This window comes from Amblyraja radiata, chromosome 18, assembly GCF_010909765.2.
Source record: "Amblyraja radiata isolate CabotCenter1 chromosome 18, sAmbRad1.1.pri, whole genome shotgun sequence".
NCBI lineage: Eukaryota > Metazoa > Chordata > Chondrichthyes > Rajiformes > Rajidae > Amblyraja > Amblyraja radiata.
In genome coordinates this window covers 15,816,200-15,838,490 of record NC_045973.1, presented here as the reverse complement: position 1 = coordinate 15,838,490, position 22,291 = coordinate 15,816,200, and the positions used below count along the sequence as shown (strand labels likewise).

The following is a 22,291-nucleotide window of genomic DNA, read 5'->3' as shown; positions in this document are numbered from 1 at the left end:
CCATTCAATCATGGCTGATCTACCTATCCCTCCTAACCCCATTCTCCTGCCTTCTCCCCATAACCTCTGACACCTGTACTAATCAAGAATCTATCTATCTCTGCTTTAAAAATATCCATTGACTTGGCCTCCACAGCCTTCTGTGGCAAGAAGTCCACAGATTCACCACCCTCTGACTGAAGAGTTCTTTAGTTCTCTGCCTCATGTGTTCGTCTCATGTCTATCCATCAAAGTCATTGGCAGATACAGTGCAAACTCCTGTAGTGGCACCATTTAGAGATACAGCTGCAAATGAGGTAAATTGACCACAGTACATTGCTTTGACTGGGAATCCAGTGCAAGGGAAAATAAATGAGTAGAAAGGACTCAGCAGTCTCTCGGGAAAGTTGGAATTTTATTGCTGTTAACTGGGTTATAGCCTCAAAGTCATGACCTCTAAAGCAACTGATAGCTTCTGAGTCTCTTACATATCAATTAGGTGGAGAATAATTAGAAAGTATTTGAACTAAAGCGCAAGATCTATATTTATCTCTGGAAGATGGTAACAAAGTCTGTCATATATTGCAAAGCATCAAATAGTTTTATTTCATTAATTATACTGCGTTTTGGCCCACTGAGTTTGCAGTGCATGGCAGGCATCACTGATCTTCATTATATGTACATAATGTGGATGTCCCTCGGTGCACAGATAAAACACACGGAGGCTCTTTCATCTGCCCTTCATTCTGTGAGTTGAAAGAGCGAGAATGTCGAATTCAACGCTGGACAGTGCTATTTATTCGTTTTTTAAAGCGTTCATTTTTAAATGCAGCAGACTGCTTTAGCGAGAGAGTACTTTAGCCTTTGTGAGTTCCGGCATTATATACGCTGCCCTAAATGATTCTTCTTCTGGATGTCGATAAATTGCACCCTTCTTGCAGTTAACGAGTCAAGAAGCAAGACCTCAACATTCTGAGGGGAAGAGACACAAAATAAAATGGCTGGGGCCACCACATTCAACCTTTCAAAGTAAGTGATCTGTTTATATTTTCTATATATATTTTTGGTTTGTGAACTAATTATGCTGTGTGGTAATTGCTTTAAAAAACAAACCTTTCTGATAACCTTCTTAGATAAATGATTTGAGATTCAAGAGTATTTATTTGTTATATGAACCTCATATGAACCAGAATAATTAAATTCATGCTTACAACAGTTTCACAGGCACAGTAGATGCAACAACAAAAATAAATATACAATAAATGATCAGTTATTCTGTCAACTAGACCATGATAGTGCCAAAATCAAAGATCGTAGAGCAACTATGGTGCAAAGTTGTTCGTGGGTTTGGTGCAGAGGTAGGGTTGTATTTAAGGTTGCAGGACAGTTCAAAAATCTGATGGGTATATGGGGAGAAGCCGTCTTTAGCCATGGAGGTAATGGTTCTCAGGCTCCATCTTCATCCCAATGGCAGTAGGGACAAGGGAACTTCGTCAGAGTGATGTGGATCGATGGTGATATTAGCTGTCTTCTTGAGGCAGAGCTTCTTATAGATCCCTTCAATGGTGGGGAGGTTAGTACCTGGAATGGATGAGCAATGTTCACCACTGTCTGCAGCCTCCCTCATTCTTGAGCATTCAAATTTCCAAACTAGTCTATGATGCAACCAGTCAGCATGTTCTCCCGCCATACACTTGTAGAAGTGCGATATATTCATGGCAATATGCCGGATCTCCTCAGATTTCTGAGGAAGTAGAAGCATTGGTGGGCTTTCCGTGTGATTGCACCAATTTGCTGAGCCCTGGAAAGATCATCAGGAATGTGTATGTGCAGGATCTTGAAAACGGTTGACTCTTTCTCCTGCTGTCTCACCAGTGAAGATGAGTGCATGGTCCCTCAGCCTTCCCTTCCTGGTCAACAATCAGCTCGTTAATCTTATTAATGTTGAGAGCAAGATTATCGTTTTGGCATCTCTCAACTGTATTGTTGATCTTCCTCCTGTGCACCAACTGATCTTGTCAATAATGGTGATATCATCTGCAAATCTGAAGATGGCATTGGAGTTGTGTCTGACAACACAATCATGGGTATAGTGAGTAAAGTAGAGGACTGAACACATCCCTCAGGTGCTCTTGTGCTGATAGTCTGCATGGATCAAGTGTTAATCGCCAATCCGCACGGACTGAGGTCTGCCAATCAGGAAGTCGAAGATCTACTTTCATCAAGAAGAGCAGAGATCCACTTCTCCGAGTTTGATGATGTATTTGAAAGGGAACAACTATGCTGAACTGTAGTTGATTAACAATACCCTGATGTACATGTTTATTTTGTTCAAATGGTCTAGTGTCGAGTGGAGAGCCAGTGAGATTGTATCCGCTGTTGACCTGCGGGCAGTAGGCATGACATTAGGAAAATCGAAGTGGGTCCAGGTCTTTACTGAAACAGGCGTTAAGTTGCATCATAACCAACCTCTCACAGCTCTTTTTCACAACAGATTTGAATGGTTGTGGTTGTTGAGGCATGTCACCTTGCTCTTCTTGTGTACTGGATGTTCTTTTAAAGCAGGTGGGGACCTCAAACTATCATAGTAAGAGGTTGAAGATGTCTTTGAAAACTCCAGCACTTGATTGGTGCAGGTTTAGAGAATGTGGCCAAGTACACAATCAGGGACAGAGCTTTCCGAGGGTTCACCCTCGCAAACTCCCTTATAGAAACATAGAAACATAGAAATTAGGTGCAGGAGTAGGCCATTCGGCCCTTCGAGCCTGCACCGCCATTCAATATGATCATGGCTGATCATCCAACTCAGTATCCCGTACCTGCCTTCTCTCCATACCCTCTGATCCCCTTAGCCACAAGGGCCACATCTAACTCCCTCTTAAATATATCCAATGAACTGGCCTCGACTACCCTCTGTGGCAGGGAGTTCCAGAGATTCACCACTCTCTGTGTGAAAAAAGTTATTCTCATCTCGGTTTTAAAGGATTTCCCCCTTATCCTTAAGCTGTGACCCCTTGTCCTGGACTTCCCCAACATCGGGAGCAATCTTCCTGCATCTAGCCTGTCCAACCCCTTAAGAATTTTGTAAGTTTCTATAAGATCCCCTCTCAATCTCCTAAATTCTAGAGAGTATAAACCAAGTCTATCCAGTCTTTCTTCATAAGACAGTCCTGACATCCCAGGAATCAGTCTGGTGAACCTTCTCTGCACTCCCTCTATGGCAATAATGTCCTTCCTCAGATTTGGAGACCAAAACTGTACGCAATACTCCAGGTGTGGTCTCACCAAGACCCTGTACAACTGCAGTAGAACCTCCCTGCTCCTATACTCAAATCCTTTTGCTATGAAAGCTAACATACCATTCGCTTTCTTCACTGCCTGCTACACCTGCATGCCCACTTTCAATGACTGGTGTACCATGACACCCAGGTCTCGCTGCATCTCCCCTTTTCCTAGTCGGCCACCATTTAGATAATGGTCTGCTTTCCTGTTTTTGCCACCAAAATGGATAACCTCACATTTATCCACATTATACTGCATCTGCCAAACATTTGCCCACTCACCCAGCCTATCCAAGTCACCTTGCAGTCTCCTAGCATCCTCCTCACAGCTAACACTGTCCCCCAGCTTAGTGTCATCCGCAAACTTGGAGATATTGCCTTCAATTCCCTCATCCAGATCATTAATATATATTGTAAATAGCTGGGGTCCCAGCACTGAGCCTTGCGGTACCCCACTAGTCACTGCCTGCCATTGTGAAAAGGACCCGTTTACTCCTACTCTTTGCTTCCTGTTTGCCAGCCAGTTCTCTATCCACATCAATACTGAACCCCCAATGCCGTGTGCTTTAAGTTTGTAAACTAATCTCTTATGTGGGACCTTGTCGAAAGCCTTCTGGAAGTCCAGATACACCACATCCACTGGTTCTCCCCTATCCACGCTACTAGTTACATCCTCGAAAAATTCTATAAGATTCGTCAGACATGATTTACCTTTTGTAAATCCATGCTGACTTTGTCCAATGATTTCACCACTTTCCAAATGTGCTGCTATCCCATATTTAATAACTGACTCTAGCAGTTTCCCCACTACCGATGTTAGACTAACTGGTCTGTAATTCCCCGTTTTCTCTCTCCCTCCCTTCTTAAAAAGTGGGGTTACGTTTGCTACCCACCAATCCTCAGGAACTACTCCAGAATCTAAAGAGTTTTGAAAGATTATTACTAATGCATCCATTAGTCCATTATGATATTGTCCTTGGAAACTGAGATCACATGGACATTGATCTCAGGCTGAGGCGCCCCATGAAGGTACATCATTGTTTTTCCTTTTAAAGTGAGCACACACAGAAAGCATTGAGCTCAGCTGGGAGGGATGTATTATTGACACTGAAGCTGCTCAGTTTCACCTTGCAGAAAGTAATGGCATAGTTTGCCACAGTTGGCTAATGTCCATCTAAGCCTCTAGTTTAATGAGTGAGCATAATAGGTCAGATTTTATCTTTTCACTGATTAATTAACAAACCTTGGTTAAGTTTGGGGGAAAGAAAATAAGCAGGGCTTCCTGTTCCTGATTGCTACCCAATGATTCAGACTTGAAATGAACGTGACTGCATGGCTGTGTGGACACATTCGATCTAAGCTAATAAATAATGGATGCCCACTTGTACCAATTACAAAGCACTCAAAAAGTCACTCGGGTAATGTAATCAAAGGATTGTGAATCTCATCAAATGTTGAACATTAAACAAGACTTGCATTCATACGGCTGCTTTTACATTCAACTCAGGATGCCATGAACACTTTACAGACAGTAGTGTGGTTCCTGTTGAACAGTGGCAGCCAATTTAGGTGGAGTAATATCACACCACCAGCAATGTAACCGTTAAGTTGGTCTCATAATTTTAGATGAGGGATGAAAATTGGTCAGAACACAAAATAAGATAGACCCAAAATGCAGGAGTAATTCAGTGGGACAGGCAGCATCTCTGGAAAGAAGGAGTGGGCGATGTTTTGGGTCAAGACCAATCTGAAGAAGGTGTAAACCAACATCTGCAGTTCCTTCCCACACATTTGGTCAGAACACGTTCAAAATAGTGACAGAGGGACTTGTGCATCTGAGAAAGCTAGTGGAGCCATTGTTTAGTGTCTTATCTAGACGAGAACACCTCCAGTACTACCTCAGCAATGTCTGGAGCTACAATGCCGTCTGATTTTCTGTGTGAGTCTCTGGAATGAGTCTTGGTGCTTCTGACAGAGACAAGACTGCCACCCACTGAGCCTGATCTCATTCGAACAACTTGTTCAAGCTTCATTATTTGCACTTTTATAAAGTTTGACTATTAACTGAGACTGCATAATGTCATGCCAAGATCTATACTTTAAAACATCTAGTTTTTACTGTTTGAGGCAATGTATTAAAATTATTTGAAGGAAATAGTTCAGATTCAATCTCTGTGGTATAGCAATAATCCCTCTGTTTTTGGTTTCCTCTTTGGACTGTGATCCCAAGGTGAAGTAGAATCATATCCTCCCAGAATACAAACAAAAAATATATTTCGCCAAAAATATAAGGGCGGCACGGTGGCGCAGCAGTAGAGTTGCTGCCTTATGGACCTGTCCCACTTAGGCGACTTTGTAGGTGACTACAGGAGACTATGCGGTCGCCACATGGTCACCACATGTTCGCGGGTGGTTGCTGGGGAGTCTACTTCATGGTCGTGAGTAGTGCCCTCAGACTCGCGACAAATTGCAACCAGAATTTTGACGCCATGGAGAGTAGCGAGAATTCTCTTGACGTAGGTGCAGTGGTAGTTGGTCGCCCGGAGGTCGTAGGTTGTCGGCGTTGCTGATCGGTGAATTTCATTGGTTCATTGGGGAAAAAAACAGTAGTTTTCTGAACCAAGGATAACCGACCAGTAATCTTAATGTTCGCCGAGCTTCACAGCCGTGTATCTCTGGCTACTTAAAAGTTGCCTCCACTCCTCCCTCTTCTCCCCCCTTCCCCCCCCCTCCCTCTTTTATAGGATTTGTGACCCTTCCCATACACTGTGCTTTCACCGCCTTAATTACAGTGCCAACCTTCCTGTTCATCGTGGTGTGTGTCTGTATCACATTGGCTTTGCACCGTGTGAATTTCACTCAGACAGCGCTCCCCCCGCTTGCCCTGTCCCCCGCCTGCATAACTGGCTGGTGAAGGAAGCGATGTGTGTATGTATGTGTGTGTTCCACTCTGACAGTCGCCGTTCCAGTCGCATGTTTTTCAGCGACCTGCTACGTCTTGACAGTCGCCTGAATAATCGCCTGTGGGACAGGCCGATTACAGTGCTTGCAGTGCCAGAGACCATGTTCGATCCTGACTATGGGTGCTGTCTGTATGGAGTTTGTACGTTCTCGCTGTGATCACATGGGTTTTCTTCGAGATCTTTTCCCCCCCACACTCCAAAGACGTCCAGGTTTGTAGGCTGATTGGTTTTGGTTTTGTATACGTGGTATAAGTGTAAATTGTTCCTAGTGTGCGTAGGCTTGTGTTAATGTGCGGGGATCGCTGGTTGGCGCAGACTCGGTGGGCCGAAGGGCCTATTTCCACAGTGTATCTCTAAACTAAACTGAAACTAAATATGTTTACATGGTTGGTTTGTTGGTTGCTTTGGTCAAAAGCTGTTTGAAGTTTGAAGGCAGGATATTTTCTTTCATAATTAGGTATGCTATGGAGTTAAATGGTAGCTCCAGTCTTGGGAGCTGCTCGATCCCCACAACAACCCTCAATCATGATTAACTTGATAAGTTTATCTGCACAAAGAAAGCTTTCAAATATAGATCATTCTCACTGTCTGGCTGCAGAAATTCCCAGCTTCAGACACAGACAGACAGGGTCTGTCCCACTTGGGCGTCATTTGCGCGTCATGCAGGTAGCGCGCGAAGATTTTGTGAATCACAAAATCCTGGGGCGCCGCGCGCGACGTGTGTCGTGATGCGTAAATGATGTCGCGTAAATGACGCGCAAATGACGCCCGCCCAAGTAGGACAGGCCCTATGTACCCTATTCCAGAGAATTCCCACTGACTGACAGCATCCATTTCCAATTTGAGAGGGAAAAGTAAATGCTGTGCCGATGCTTGCCATTTATGATTTCAATGCAGAAAGGCTGGTGTTAACAACAATGAAAGAGGATTTTATTTAATTCGCAGATTGCATGTGGAAATGCCAATCTTGCCAGAGAAGAAAGTAAAATAACCTGTGGTGGATCAACACATTTATTGACAAGTATGACTTAATTTATTAAATTATATATTTATTTTTGAAAGCAAATAGCACTGTTATAAAATATATATTAACTTAAAATAATGATGACAAAAATTGCATCTGGTAATTTGGTAACAAATTATTTGCGACAAAATTCCTTGTCACACAACTCCTTTCATTTCAAATTTGACACAGCATGTAACAGCAGCAATCAGGCTTCCAGGGATTCATTATCCTTTTTTTTGGTGTGATCTGCTGATTAATTTTCTGAATTCCTCCAGACAGCCGCAGCTAGTAGGTTGAAGTTCGAATATATTAAAAAATCAGTAGATTTAAAAAATGTTTTTAGAGACACAGCGTGGAAACATGCCCTTCAGCCCACCTAGACTGTCCGACCAGCAATCACCCCATACACTAGCACACTAGGGACAATTTACAATTCTACTGAAGCCAATTAATCTACAAACCTGCACCTCCCTTGGTATGTGGGAGGAAATTGGAGCACCCAGAGAAAACACACGGTCACAGGGAGAACGTGCAAACTCCGTAAAGACACCACCCGTAGTCAGGATTGAACCCAGGTCCCTGGCACTGTAAGGCAATAGCTCGAATGCTGTGCCACTGTGCCACCCTAATGAGTAGGGAGGGGCTGCTCCAAACTCTGGCCAGTCACCCCATCCTTGAATCGTGGACGATTTGTTGCTTAGAAGTATTTTAGTAATATATCCTCATGAAAGAACTGCATTCTGGTCCTGTTTACAGTGAAGGTTGCAGGACACAAGTGCTTCAAATATGGGGGCTTACTCAACTATAACAGCAAGAACTTTACTAACATGCTGTTTGCATCATTTTCACAAAGAAAGTGAGGTACTCACAGGGACAGTGGGATACCCATTGAACTAGTGTGAAGGGGTGATCGATGGTCAGCATGGACTCGGTGGGCCAAAGGGTCTGTTTCCATGCTGTATATCTAAATGAAACTAAACTGAGATGATGGCAAAAGACAGAAGGACACAAAGTGCTGGAGTAACTCAGCAGGTCAGGCAGCATCTCTGGGGAACATGGATCGGTGACGTTTCAGGTCGAGACCCTTCAGTCTGATGATGGCACTGAACTAACTAATTCACTTATCAATATAATGCTGTGCACATACCCCTGACTCCTCCTGATTACTCTGTGTAAAAAAAAAAACACGACAAAAATGAGATAATGGAAACAGAAAATACTGGAAATCCCGAGCAAGTTATGTGGGATTTGTGAGAGAGAAACAGAGTTGTCATTTCAGATTTAGCAGAAGCTCGTCCACTCTGAGGCCGGTACTATTGTAACGTTTAAGAAACATTTGGACAGGTACATGGATAGGATACAGTGGCTTGCAAAAGTTTTCATACCCCTTGAACCTTTCCACATTTTGTCACGTTACAACCACAAACGTAAATGTATTTTATTGGGATTTTATGTGATAGACCAACACAAAGTGGCGCATAATTGTGAAGTGGAAGGAAAATGATACATGGTTTTCAAAAATTTTTACAAATAAAAAACTGAAAAGTGTGGCGTGCAAAAGTATTCAGCCCCCCTGAGCCAATACTTTGTAGAACCACCTTTCGCTGCAATTACAGCTGCAAGTCTTTTGGGGTATGTCTCTACCAGCTTTGCACATCTAGAGACTGAAATTTTTGCCCATTCTTCTTTGCAAAATAGCTCAAGCTTAGTCAGATTGGATAGAGAGCGTCTGTGAACAGCAATTTTCAAGTCTTGCCAGAGATTCTCAATTAGATTTAGGTCTGGACTTTGACTGGGCCAATCTAACACATGAATATGCTTTGATCTAAACCATTCCATTGTAGTTCTGGCTATATGTTTAGGGTCGTTGTCCTGCTGGAAGGTGAACCTCCGCCCCAGTCTCAAGTCTTTTGCAGACTCTAACAGGTTTTCTTCCAAGATTGCCCTGTATTTGGCTCCATCCATCTTCCCATCAACTCTGAACAACTTCCCTGTCCCTGCTGAAGAAAAGCATCCCCACAGCATGATGCTGCCACCACCATGTTTCACAGTGGGGATGGTGTGTTCAGGGTGATGTGCAGTGTTAGTTTTCCGCCACACATAGCGTTTTGCATTTACGTCAAAAACTTCCATTTTGGTCTCATCTGACCAGAGCACCTTCCTCCACATGTTTGCTGTGTCCCCCACATGGCATGTGGCAAACTGCAAACGGGACTTATTATGGCTTTTTTTCAACAATAGCTTTCTTCTTGCCACTCTTCCATAAAGGCCCGATTTGTGGAGTGCACGACTAATAGTTGTCCTGTGGACAGATTCTCCCACCTGAGCTGTGGATCTCTGCAGCTCCTCCAGAGTTACCATGGGCCTCTTGGCTGCTTCGCTGATCAATGCTCTCCTTGCCCGGCCTGTCAGTTTAGGTGGACGGCCATGTCTTGGTAGGTTTGCAGTTGTGCCATACTCTTTCCATTTTCGGATGATGGATTGAACAGTGCTCCGTGAGATGTTCAAAGCTTGGGTTTTTTTTTATAACCTAACCCTGCTTTAAACTTCTCCACAACTTTATCCCTGACCTGTCTGGTGTGTTCCTTGGGCTTCATGATGCTGTTTGTTCACTAATGTTCTCTAACAAACCTCTGAGGCCTTCACAGAACAACTGTATTTATACTAAGATTAGATTACACACGTGAGCTCTATTTACTAATTAGGGTACACAAAAATGCTGGAGAAACTCAGCGGGTGCAGCAGGCATTTGCGTCCAGATGGCATGAACGTTGAATTCTCCCAGTTTTGCTAGCCCTTGCTGTCTCCTCCCCTTCCTTAACCCTCGAGCTGTCTCCTCCCATCCCCCCGCCCTCGGGCTCCTCCTCCTCCCTTTTTCCTTCCTTCTCCCCCCCACCCCCCATCAGTCTGAAGAACGGTTTCGGCCCGAAACGTTGCCTATTTCCTTCGCTCCATAGATGCTGCTGCACCCGCTGAGTTTCTCCAGCATTTTTGTGTACCTTCGATCTTCCAGCATCTGCAGTTCCTTCTTGAACTCTATTTACTAATTAGGTGATTTCTGAAGGCAATTGGTTACACTGGATTTTATTTAGGGGTATCAGAGTAAAGGGGGCTGAATACTTTTGCATGCCACACTTTTCAGTTTTTTATTTGTAAAAAAATTTGAAAACCATGTATCATTTTCCTTCCACTTCACAATTATGCGCCACTTTGTGTTGGTCTATCACATAAAATCCCAATAAAATACATTTACGTTTGTGGTTGTAACGTGACAAAATGTGGAAAAGTTCAAGGGGTATGAATAGTTTTGCAAGCCACTGTAAGTTTAGAGGGATGTGGGCCAAAAACAGGCAGCTGGGACTAGTGTAGAAGGAACATGTTGGTTGGTTTGGGCAAGTTGGGCCGAAGGGCCTAATTCCTGCTTATGTGAAAGTGCAGATACCATCCCTTAGTATCTCAATGCATCTCCTTGGACTCTCAATAGTTCGTAGTCTTGGCTTTTCATTGCTGTGCAAACACAGATGGGAATTGGTTCCTGAGGAACACAGAATGGATTATAATATTCAAATGGGGATTGGACTAAAACATTAAAAATATTCATCATCTCTATCCTCTGACTCGCATTCTATTGTTATGCCTTTGTTGTTGATTGCTCCTCTGCTTTGGGCGAACAGAATTAGTGATGGGTCTGACAAACACGATGTCAGCAGATAAAGTTGGCCCCACTGCTCTTTTTCTGGGTAGAATGAGTGAGCTTTATCTCCAATGATCCTGGATGGTCTCTGGGTGCTGACCAATCACCATTCTGTCTATAATCATTCCCCATTACCAGGATATTTCCTTTGATAATCCCAAAACTCACAGAAAAGAAGATATGATATAATTTAGAATAAACAATAACTGAAATACAAACTTGAACAAATTGGATTCTTCTGAACTTTTAGATGAAAGTGCAGGGTTCTCATTAAAAGCTACTCTGTCCCTGTCAAAAACAGAGAGCGATTCCTGGGAGGAAGCAGTTCACTGCATATGCTGCAAGGCCCAAGGGAAAGTTGCCTGCCAAAAGGACTTTGAACATTGTAAAGGCTGTTGTCACCTTCAGACATTAAAGACTGGAAAACTATTTAGCAAGGCGCTGAAGCGTATTCGAGAGAGAATTGGTGTGATACATTTTTAATGATGTTGCAGCAGTAAAGATGTCTGCATTCGAGCTGCCTTAACTGAGAATAGCCACGGGAGCTTCAAGGAACTGTCAACAGACCACAGAAAGCAAGACTGAATTGAAGGCTTGAGACTCAAAAGGTTGCCTGCTTCATCTCGTTTGCAATTTTTCCTCTCCAGAAACCACAGGTTTTTTTTGTGAAAACCTGAAAAATAGAAGTTGAATATGTTCAGAGCGGTGCCATATTATCCCTTCTGAAATAATAGAACATAGCATATAGAACATAGAACTGTACAGCACAGGAACAGGCTCTCCATCTCTTGGAGTCTGTGCTGACCATAATGCCAAGTTAAGGGGCTGTTCCACTTGGGTGACCTAATCCGCGAACGTGGGGGTCAGGGAAAGCGGGGGAGCGCTGTCTGATATTGACACCCGCGATGAAGAAGAAGATAAAATGGCTGCACAGTAACGGTAAGCCCTTTAGAGAGTGCGGAGGGGGGGAAGGGGGAAAGAAGGGGAAGGAGTGAAGACACTTTTAAGAAGTATAATAAAGTTTAGCGGGCATTTTACCTACCGGTAGGTCTTCCTTGGTCCTGAAAACTCCAATGAGCCAATCAAAATGCCTGGTCAGCAAAGGAGATTGCCTACAGCTGCCCTCGACTGAATGTAACTAAATAGCGACCCCACTCCACTGCACCACGAGTGAAAAAGACCCATGCCGACCAAATTTTACTCGTGGAAAAATTTTCAACATGCTGAGAAATTTTACGCGACCTAGCTCGGGAACTTCCCTCGAGCGTGAAGGAGAGTTCCAGTGACCTCCTAGAACCTAGGGTCGACCATGCTGCGAGTTTGAAGGTCGAAGACACTCTTCTAAACTCGCAGATTAGGTCGCCCAAGTGGGACAGCCCCTTTACTGATCTAACTTCATATGGTCTGGATACCTCCATTCTCTGTCTATTCATGTTCCTAAATGCCTCTTAAAAGTTGCTATCGTAACTGTTTCCACCAGTTCGCACGGCAGCGGGTTCGAGGCACCTTCCACTCCATGTAAAAGAACTTGCCTCGTAAGTCATTTAAAAAACTTTCCCGTTCTCACTAAAAGATATGGCCTCTAGTATTTGACATTTCCACCCTGGGAAAATGATGCTGACTATCTTCCTCGCATAATTTAATATACATCTAATACATTGTCCCTAATCATCTAATGATCCAAAAAAAAACCCCAATCTGTTTGTTCACTCTTTACTTACTGCTGATACTCTCCTATCAGGGCAACATCCTGGTGAACTTCTTTTGCACCCACTCCACAAGCTGTACTTCTTTTATATAATGGGGTGACTAGAATTGCACAAAATATGGCCTAACCAATATCTTAAACAGCTGCATCATGACTGACTGACTTTTACAATCATCAGATCATAAGGAATAGGAATAGAATTAGGCCATTCGGCCCATCAAGTCTACTCCGCCATTCAATCATGGCTGATCTATCTCTCCCTCCTGAGCTTTCTCCTGGTTTCATCAGTAGAAGTAGCTTCATCTTGTAACAAAGGAAGGGATGGACATTCTAGAATGGTAAGATGTCTCTTTAGTTTAGAGATACAGTGGGGAAACAGGCTCTTCAGCCCATCGGGTCCGCGCCGACCAGCGATCTCCGCACACTAACGCCATCCTACTTCCTACACATACTAGGGACAATTTTACCAAGCAAATTAGCCTACAAACCTGTACGTCTTTGGAGTGTGGGAGGAAACCGGAGATCCTGGAGAAAAGCAGGTCACAGGGGAAAACGTACAAACTCCTTACAGACAGCACCCATAAGTCAGGATCGAACCCGGGTCTCTGGTGCTGTAAGGCAGCAACTCTACCACTGTGCCACAGTGCCTAGTCCTTGTTTGAATTTGCAGATTGGGATCTGATGACATCTCCTGAGGCCTGAGTTCAATGTTAATTGGAACCTGAATAGGAAAAGTGCCAAGTGAAACACTGGGAAACAAATGTGAGACCGCAGGAGATCACTTAAGGAAAACTCTATTGATTTACTGAAGGCTACTGCAGAAGTGAATTTACATTTACTCAGCTAGAGGAAAGGAGGAACCGTCTGGTGCCCAATCCCCGTATGTCCATCAGAATCGTATTCCCAGTTATAATTCCTAGTTAGGAGGATGTTCTGGATTAGAATGGATAGGTGGATGAAACAAAAGCTGTTGAAGGAATGTGAGTAATTATATAAATTAATCCATTGTTTCCATTGAGGGTACACGGAGACGTAGACTGGGTGGGAGGACATTGAGCATAGTAGTATTTGACAACTAAATTTTACTTTTGCAATTTTCATTTGGAGCCTTGATACATTTAAACATAGGGCGGGAACAAGATTTGAATATGGCTGAGCTTCTCACTGCTTATGTCTGAATAATTCGAACCACATTACTGGGTTTCCCTGTAAATCATGCACCATCCTGACTTTGAAATGTACCACTGTTTCTTCCTCACTGAGTTTTTATATCCCCAAATTCCCTCCCCAACAGCCCTGCTGGAGAACCTTCACCAGAAGGAATGCAGTGGCTCACCACTATGTCTACAAAGATAAACATTAACTAGGAATAGATGCTGGCCTGCTGAGCACTGGGTAAGAAAAATATTTGTTATCACAACCCTGTATACATGCAGAGTCTTAGTTTTAACATGGGCTCTCCATTTATTTATATAATGCTTGACACAGTGGACATTTTGCTGTTGGTACAAAACAATATGCCAGAATGTCTGCTGAAAATAGTTTGAAACGTGGAACAGTACAGCACAGAAATAGGCCCTTTAGCCCCTGATGTCTGTGCTAAATGTGATGTCAAATTAAACTAATCTTTTCCCTCTGCACGTCACCCATTTCCCCCATATTCTCTAAATATCCATATGCCTATCAAAAAGTCTCTTCAATGCCACCATCATACCTGCCTCCACCACCACCCCATTCCAGGCACCCACCATTCTCTGTGTAAAGGGATATGGGGAGAAAGCAGGAACGGGGTACTGATTTTGGATCATCAGCCATGATCATATTGAATGGTGGTTCTGGTTCGAAGGGCCAAATGGCCTCCTCCTGCATCTATTTTCTATGTTTAAAGAAAGCTTGCTCTGCACAATTCCTTTAAACTTTCCCCCTCTCACCTTTGTTATGCACTCTCATCTTTGATATTTCCTCCCTGGGATGAAAGGTTCTGGCTGTGTACCCTATCTATGCCACTCATAATTTTATTAACTTCTAACTAGGTCTCCCCTCGTTCTTCAACACTCCAGAGAAAACAATCCAAGCCTGTCCTTATTGACTTCTCCTTATAGTTCATACCCTCTAATCTAGGCAGCATGTTGGAAAACCTTTACCAAAGCCTCCACATCCTTATTGTAACGGGGTGACTAGAACTGCACACAACATTCCCTTGCAGACTGAACTAAATTTTACAAAACTGCAATATGACTTCCTGACCCTTACACTCAATGATCCAATCAATGGAAGCAGGCATACCATAGCCCTTCTTTACACTACTAATTTTGCTACCTTCACGGAGAAATGGACTAGGAGCTCAAGATCCATTAGTATAACAATACTGTTAAGGGTGTTGCTGTTAATTATATACTTTCCCATTACATTTGACCTCCCAAGGTGTGGCATGTCACACTTCCCCAGGTTAAGGACCATCTGCTATTACTCCACAAATAATTGTAACTGATCTACACCTTGCTGTATTCTTTGATAGCCTTCTTCACTGTCCTCAACATCCATTTTGGTACCTCAGCCAACTTACTAATCAACCCATCTCCATTTATGGTCAAGGCCATAAGCCCAAGGATCCCAGTGTAGGTCTTTGTGGAACACCATTGGTCACAGACATCCAGACAGAATAACATCCTTCCACCACTATCTTCTGTTTTCTATTAGTAAGCCAGTTCTGAATCCAAACTACCAAATCACCATTGATTTAATGCATCTTAATCTTCTGGATCATCCCACCATTAGCGATCTTACCAATTACCTTACCATAATCTATGCACACAACATGCGTTGTCAAAGACGAGGGTGCACCTCCTCCGCTGCCTCTTTGATCAAGTTTGTAAGTCATGATCTACTCTGGGCATGGCTGGCCCTAATTAACTCACTGACTTCCAAATGTGAGTAAACCCTATCCCTAATAATCCTTTCTAATAGCTTCTCTACCACTGATGTGGACACACCACCCTATAATAGCATGATGATCCCTACTTCCTATCTTAAACAAAGGAACAGCCTTAGCTACTCTCCACTCCTCCAACACCTCGCCTCATGGCTGGAGTGGATACAAAGATCTTCATCAATCCTCCAGTTCTTCCTCTCTGAATAATTTGAGATAGATCCCATCATATTTTGACATTTAATCTTAATTAATTATAGGCCAAAAGAATGAATTTTGTATCAGCTAAAATAACCTTAGGCTTTTATTGTAAAAGAGCAAAACAACGTGTAAATAATGATCTGTAAAATTGCCTCATAAGAATGTTTGACCCTCTTTCTATCGTAGTGCCCCTCCTTTCACGTTAGTGTTACTGTTCACCACAATTCCTGCTTTTCTTTCTCGGCTGCTGCTATGTCTACTGTAAAAGTAAGACCTGCTGGCTGCTAGAAACAACAAGAGTGAGCTGGTATACAATTGCTACAGCAATCACCAAGGCACGAAGAAAATCAGGCCAGAGAGCTGTGGTTTTGTTAGCAAGTACAGCAGGCATTTGTGCAAAGTGCCTGCAAAGTCATTAGCTTGACTCTAGCTCAGATGAACCGGTGAGAATTGCATTTGCAGAGTTAATTAATGGCAAAATGAAATGTTGTAGAAACATAGCGCCAGCTGTCATGTTTAAAACCTGACCTTACTGGTAGAATCCACCATTAATTCCAGCACTTCCTAGCGTTCCCTTGATGAATCCAATACTGCGTCCGTCATGCGATACCTTGATAACTTACTGGGTCAGCTTGTTCATCAAATCCTTTACATTTAATAAATAAAAATCTTGCAAGGTTGGCCATCCTTGATTGACTTGGCAAATGCCAGATTTGGTAGGTTACTTCATTGGTGATTAGGATGACCAGGGAATGAAACAAATTCTGTTCTTGAGGTTTTTTTACAAACTCCAGGGGAGTGTTTGTTGCTCCTCTTGTGCTTGTGCCAATTCCTATTTCAGTTTGCAATCACTTGGTTACCTATCCATGACCAATGGAACATAACCTGTATTATGAAGAAGAAATCAAGTGAGAATGCTCCACCATTAACCCAACCTATGTGTGAATGTGAAAAACCATCTTGTTATCCTGAAAGACACATGGACATAATCTGGGGAGTAACTCTACTGCTGGGCCACTGTGTTGCCCTATCTATGTCTTAAATCATCATATCTCAGTGGGGACTACGTCACAGTTGGAAATGATCTGAGGTGCTCCATTTGCAAGGAGAGGCTGGAGTTTCTTCTTGTAAAATCATGCAATATGGAAACAGATTATTTGGCCTACCAAGTCCATACCAACCATCAAGAACCCAATTACACTAATCCTACACTGATCTCATTTTATTCCCCCCATCATCCTATCAACTCCATGTCCAGATTCTACAACTCATGTACACACTGGGGACAATCTGTAGCGGCCATTTAATCAACCAAACCGTTTGTCTTTGGAACATTGATGGAAACCTATGTAGTCAAAGAGGGAATATGCAGGCTCCACACTTACAGCGCAGGTCAGGATTGAGCCCGGGACACTGAAGCTTTGATGCAGCAACTGTACCAGCTATGCCACTCTGCTCCAGTTCCTTGTTTCTTGAATACTGAGTGCTTTGAAAGTGCTGGCATTGATGCAGCAGACTGTAGATCTACATTAACATCATACACTCATTATAGAACATCTCCTGTATAATACTTTAACTGCTGCCAACGGTTCCTATTGCTGTCTTGGTAAATGTTTTTGAATGAATTCTAGCTCGTGTAACAAAATTAAACATCTAAAGGTTTAATGTTATTGTTACCCTTTTTCAGGAGTCACAGGGAGCATCGATCTAGTCTGAAGAAGGGTCTCAACCCGAAACATCAACCATTCCTTCTCTCCAGAGATGCTGCCTGTCCCGCTGAGTTACTCCAGCTGTTTGTGTCTATCATCAATCTAGTAGTTCAGGAGTGGAACAGGTGAATAATGTTTAAGCACATTCCATTGTGTCAGCAAACTGCAAATATCTGAGTCTATTTGACTGCTCTCCCAACTTCAAATTACAAACAGTCGTTAAACTGCATGGTCCCTGAACAGAGAAAAATTATTTGCATTTGATTCTTGGTTGGAGTGTTTGAGTGAGAACAAGGTGATGCCATTAGGTGTGGCAAGCTTAACTTTATTATAGATTTACCTCACCAACGCCCTTCTCAATGAATCTCTCAGAGAACCATATTTAATTGCATCCTGAAGTCATTTAACCAATGTACCTCCATGGTAATAGTTACCATTCAATAAGAGTTTGTGTGGAAAGGTACAATTTCCTTTATCATAAGAAAATATAAAAATATGAAATGATGTGAAACCGGTGCAGGGTCCCTGATTAAACTTTCTTCTCAGTTTAAAACTTAAATTTACTCATAATGCAGGGTTTAGTGTATTTAAGTCTATATATTTAGTCATCAAAAATGTTTTATTGACATATGTCCTGAAAGGGAACAATGAAATTCTTACTTGCAGCGGCAGCACCAAAGGTTTAAGCACAATACTCAATGGATAATATAATAAACAATAAAAATGTTCAATAAATAACAAAAAACAATAAAGTACAAAAACAAAACAAAGCCCAAGGTCCCTTTATTCACGTTATCAACCAATTGATTAACTGTTTCAGATCCCTAATGTGCAGAGACTTGGCAAAATCTTGTAAATAGATCAAATATGCAACATCAGCTTCATTTCTCCATCTACCATACATTAATCAAGTGAGTCCCTAAAGCCTATCGACAGTGACCAACCTTTACTCTGCCCTTGCTGGCTGGTCAAAGACAGGCTGTGCTCATTCAGTTGAATTCTTAAAATGATTATAAATGCATCGTTAGTAGCCAAATTAAAAATAGGGTATATTTCTTGACAAATTATATTACCTAAAAGTGGGAATATTAAAATAGGAATAAGTGGGAACACTTTATTCTAAATTTCAAGAATCTGTCTCATGTTAAACAGGCTAACAAAATGTAAGTGAATATATTATTCATATAATGTTGCATCCAAGTGAATGTCTAAACAGTGCTGCTCTAATTCTATGAAACATTTGCAAGTTTAATGTTTTTTCCCCTAGAAAATGGCGTAACTGCGAAGATAGTGGATTCACGAGGATTCAGCAATGCAAGCTCTGGGTCTGATTCATCAGTCTGGAAAATGAAAAGCTAATTGTAAGCTATAATTATGTTTCCATGATAGTTATGGCAAGTCAATGATCCTTCATCATGAATGCAAAAGATGATTTGTCTCCACTGTGTCCTATGGCTTTTTATTCCTATGTGATTTGACATGTGCTTCATATAGGGATGAAAGCCATGAAATACATTGTGAGCTATCACCAGCGGACGATGTAGCAACATCTAGCATGAATGTTGCTTAAAGACTTGATGATATTCTGCCAGTAAAGAAGCATGCTACTAACATGGACTGTGGAGTTGTGGATGTTGACAACCCAGCAGCTGGTGCCTGACATCCAAGTACCGCGATGATGAAAAAGCAGTTGCTGTCATTTCAACCTCACATTGTTACGCGCTTCCAGAAATCTTGGCAATATTATTTTTAGCCACCGTGTACAGCTGAGTGTACTGAGGCATCAAAGGCATTGATCCTTCAACAAACCGTGGAGATCTTTGATTTGGACCGAGGAAAAAACGTCCTGTAAGGATTCCTGCACGTAATTACATAAGAGTACAGCTCCTGGAAGGATCTGAATCCATCTAAGCATGAGAGGCGTCTGAGATAAGTAACATGGTAAAACTCTGGAGTTCAACTCCATATGAACCACTGTCGTCAGGAGGGTGAGAAGAAGGGAAGCAAAGGCAAAGGCAAAAGAATAGAGGAGGCAAAGGAAATGTAAAATAAAGGATGTGACTCATTCCTCCAAATCAAACAACAACAGCAACGCCAACTACCTGCCAACCAATTTATTGATCTGGCTATTTTAGACTGTTATCATCTTGCTACAGCTGCTCGATGTTAGCACAAGAAAAATGTCCTGCACATCCTACAGCCAAGGATATAGAAAATAGAAGACAAGGAACAAGCCCATTGACGGACAATGTCAGCGCTGACCACGATGCTAAATTAAACTAACCCGGTCTATCTGTATGTGATCCATGTACCTCCAATCTCTGCATGTTCATGTGCTTCTTAAACACCACTATTGTATCTGCATCGCATCGTATTTGACAGACGAAATGTGGCCTGCAGGTTGACATTGAGTTGTTCATCTCCCCAGATACCTTATCGGTATTTCCACTCTTTAGGGCACTTTGAATTACAGGTTATTTAATTTAACTTGCAACAAATTTGGACAAGCTACAGTGAGTACATCTGAAACAGTTTCTACAGTTCTGTTCAGAGATAACTTCCTGAAGCAAATATAAACTCTGCGGAACGAGTGGTAAGACTGATCCTGAGGAGTGCGGAGAAACCAGGAATACTCATCTTTTCCTGTAGGAAAATTCCCAATAATTCACCTGACTTTGATATATATGCAAGCTCTTTGTATTTCAAACATGGAAAAAAATCAAGGACCCAGCATTTATTGTCAATGTATAGAGCAGCCACTGTGGGTTAGATGAAATTAGTTACTGTTAGCTACTTCCACATAATTCAAGTTCCTAAATATGTATTTCTTTACTAACTAAGACCAGCACCTTATTTACCACTTGGGTACCTACAACCCAAAGGCATGAGCACTAAATTTTTCAATTTCAGGTAACACTCCGCAACCCCATCCCATTTACCCAGCTTCCTCGACCCCAGCACACAACATTTTTTCCCACCCCCCCCCCCCCCCCCCTTTTTGTTCCTCCTCTCTTCCCTACGCCCCATCTGGAAGCACACACATTTACCCTTCCCCATTCTGCACCCTCCTCCCCTTCCACCTCTATTCCTTCCTCTGGCTTCACATATCGTGCCTCGTCTATGCTTATTGCCTTATCTCATACTATATGTCTTTTCATCTCTGGTCTTCATCCAAACATCTGCCAATCAACCACTCCCTGCCCCCCACACTGCTATCCACCTAACACTTGCCAGGCTTTGTCCCACCCATCTCTCTTCCAGCTTTCTTCTCCTCCCTATCCTCTTCCCCCCCCCCGCTACAATCAGTCTGAGGGCTTCACTGGGCATGAGACATCCTTGGATCCGTCCCCTATCCATGTTCTCCAGAAATGCTGCCCAACCCGCTGAGGTACACCAGCACCTCGTAGCTTTCTTTCCACTCCCCCTCCCTCTGACATTCTTAGCCCTCCTTCATCCACTCATTTCCCAACCACTCCCTACTCCAGGTCCCCCATTTTCCTTCCACCCCACATTCCCTTCCACCCACTATCCCTCCCTCTAGTGCTACATTTCATTCCTCTTTTTCCTTTCGCATCCGATTTCACCTTTGCATCCTTTAGTCTTCCCTGCTTCACCTCCAGCTTGGTTCCTATCCCCACCCATCTCGCCCCCTCCTGGCACATCCACGAATCAACCTCTCCACACCTGAATCACCCTAACACTTGCTAGTTCTAGCCCCACCCCACTCTTACCAATAGTTATCTTTTATTTTTTCCAACAGTCTCAAGAAGGATCCTGACCATTTCCCTCCTAATCTTTATTGTGGATGATCAGCCATTATCACATTGAATGGCAGTGTTGGCTAGAAGGGCCGAATGGCCAACGCCTGCACCTATTTTCTATGTGTCTATGGAGTTCTTCCAGCTGTTTTTGAGGCAGTGAATTCTTGATGTCAAACACTCAACGGATGCTATTTTTATTTTTACCTCACCACCTCCCTAATCCTTTCAATATTTATTTTAACTGTTTCCCTCCAGTTTTTGGCCCCTCTGCTATGAGAAATTGATCACTCTAACTGGGCTTTCATAGTATATGGTATAAGTATCATCTACTGCAGCCTCCTCTGTTCTGAACAAAATAACTAGCATATGTGATCCTTCCACAGGCTAAAATCTTCTAGGGTTTATGTATTTTACAGTGAATGGCACATCTTATAACTTCAACGTTTTTCAACCATTTGCAAATATACCTCTAGTGTAATGAACATTCTCCATATACCTGGCTGAGGGCAGCTACAACAACACTTGAACTCTGCATTATCCAGGAAATAGCAAATATTTTGATTGACATCCATTCTCCACTTTGAACATTCATTACCTCCTTTATTTTGTGGATTAGAACAAGATGCACTGAAGTTACTCTCCAAGAATTCCTGAGCAGCTCCTAACAAACCCACAACCTTTACTTGGAAGGAAAACGCCAATGGATACATGGAAAAACCATGAGCCATTTGTTCCATTCAAAAGCACGCATCAACTAGACTTTGAAATATATTCCTTTGGTGACCTAGGAGTTAAATCCTGGAAGTTATATTGGATTCAGGACTGCAGTGTGGGAATACCTCCACTGCAAGACAATGAACAGTACAGTGCTTGAACTCATGACTCCAAAAAATTATAGATGAATGGTATAAATTCTGTCTAAACCAGCAAAATCCACATTCCTGTGTATGATTAAAAACCAATCATATTTATGTATACAGTGTATTATTCGTGTGACTTGTATCAGCATTGTATCATCCAGTTAAAATGTTATTTTAAGCCAATAGCATTATAACATTAA

The 22,291-nt window shown here is 42.5% G+C and overlaps 1 long non-coding RNA gene across 1 annotated transcript; it reads left to right on the top strand.

Moving 5' to 3' along the window:
• The first annotated feature begins 681 nt into the window (after positions 1–681).
• Positions 682–21,315, top strand: LOC116983126. Its single transcript, XR_004414617.1, has 5 exons — positions 682–1,008; positions 7,169–7,244; positions 13,926–14,026; positions 17,449–17,595; positions 18,738–21,315. It is a non-coding gene; the product is annotated as an uncharacterized LOC116983126 (long non-coding RNA).
• The last annotated feature ends 976 nt before the right edge of the window (positions 21,316–22,291 follow it).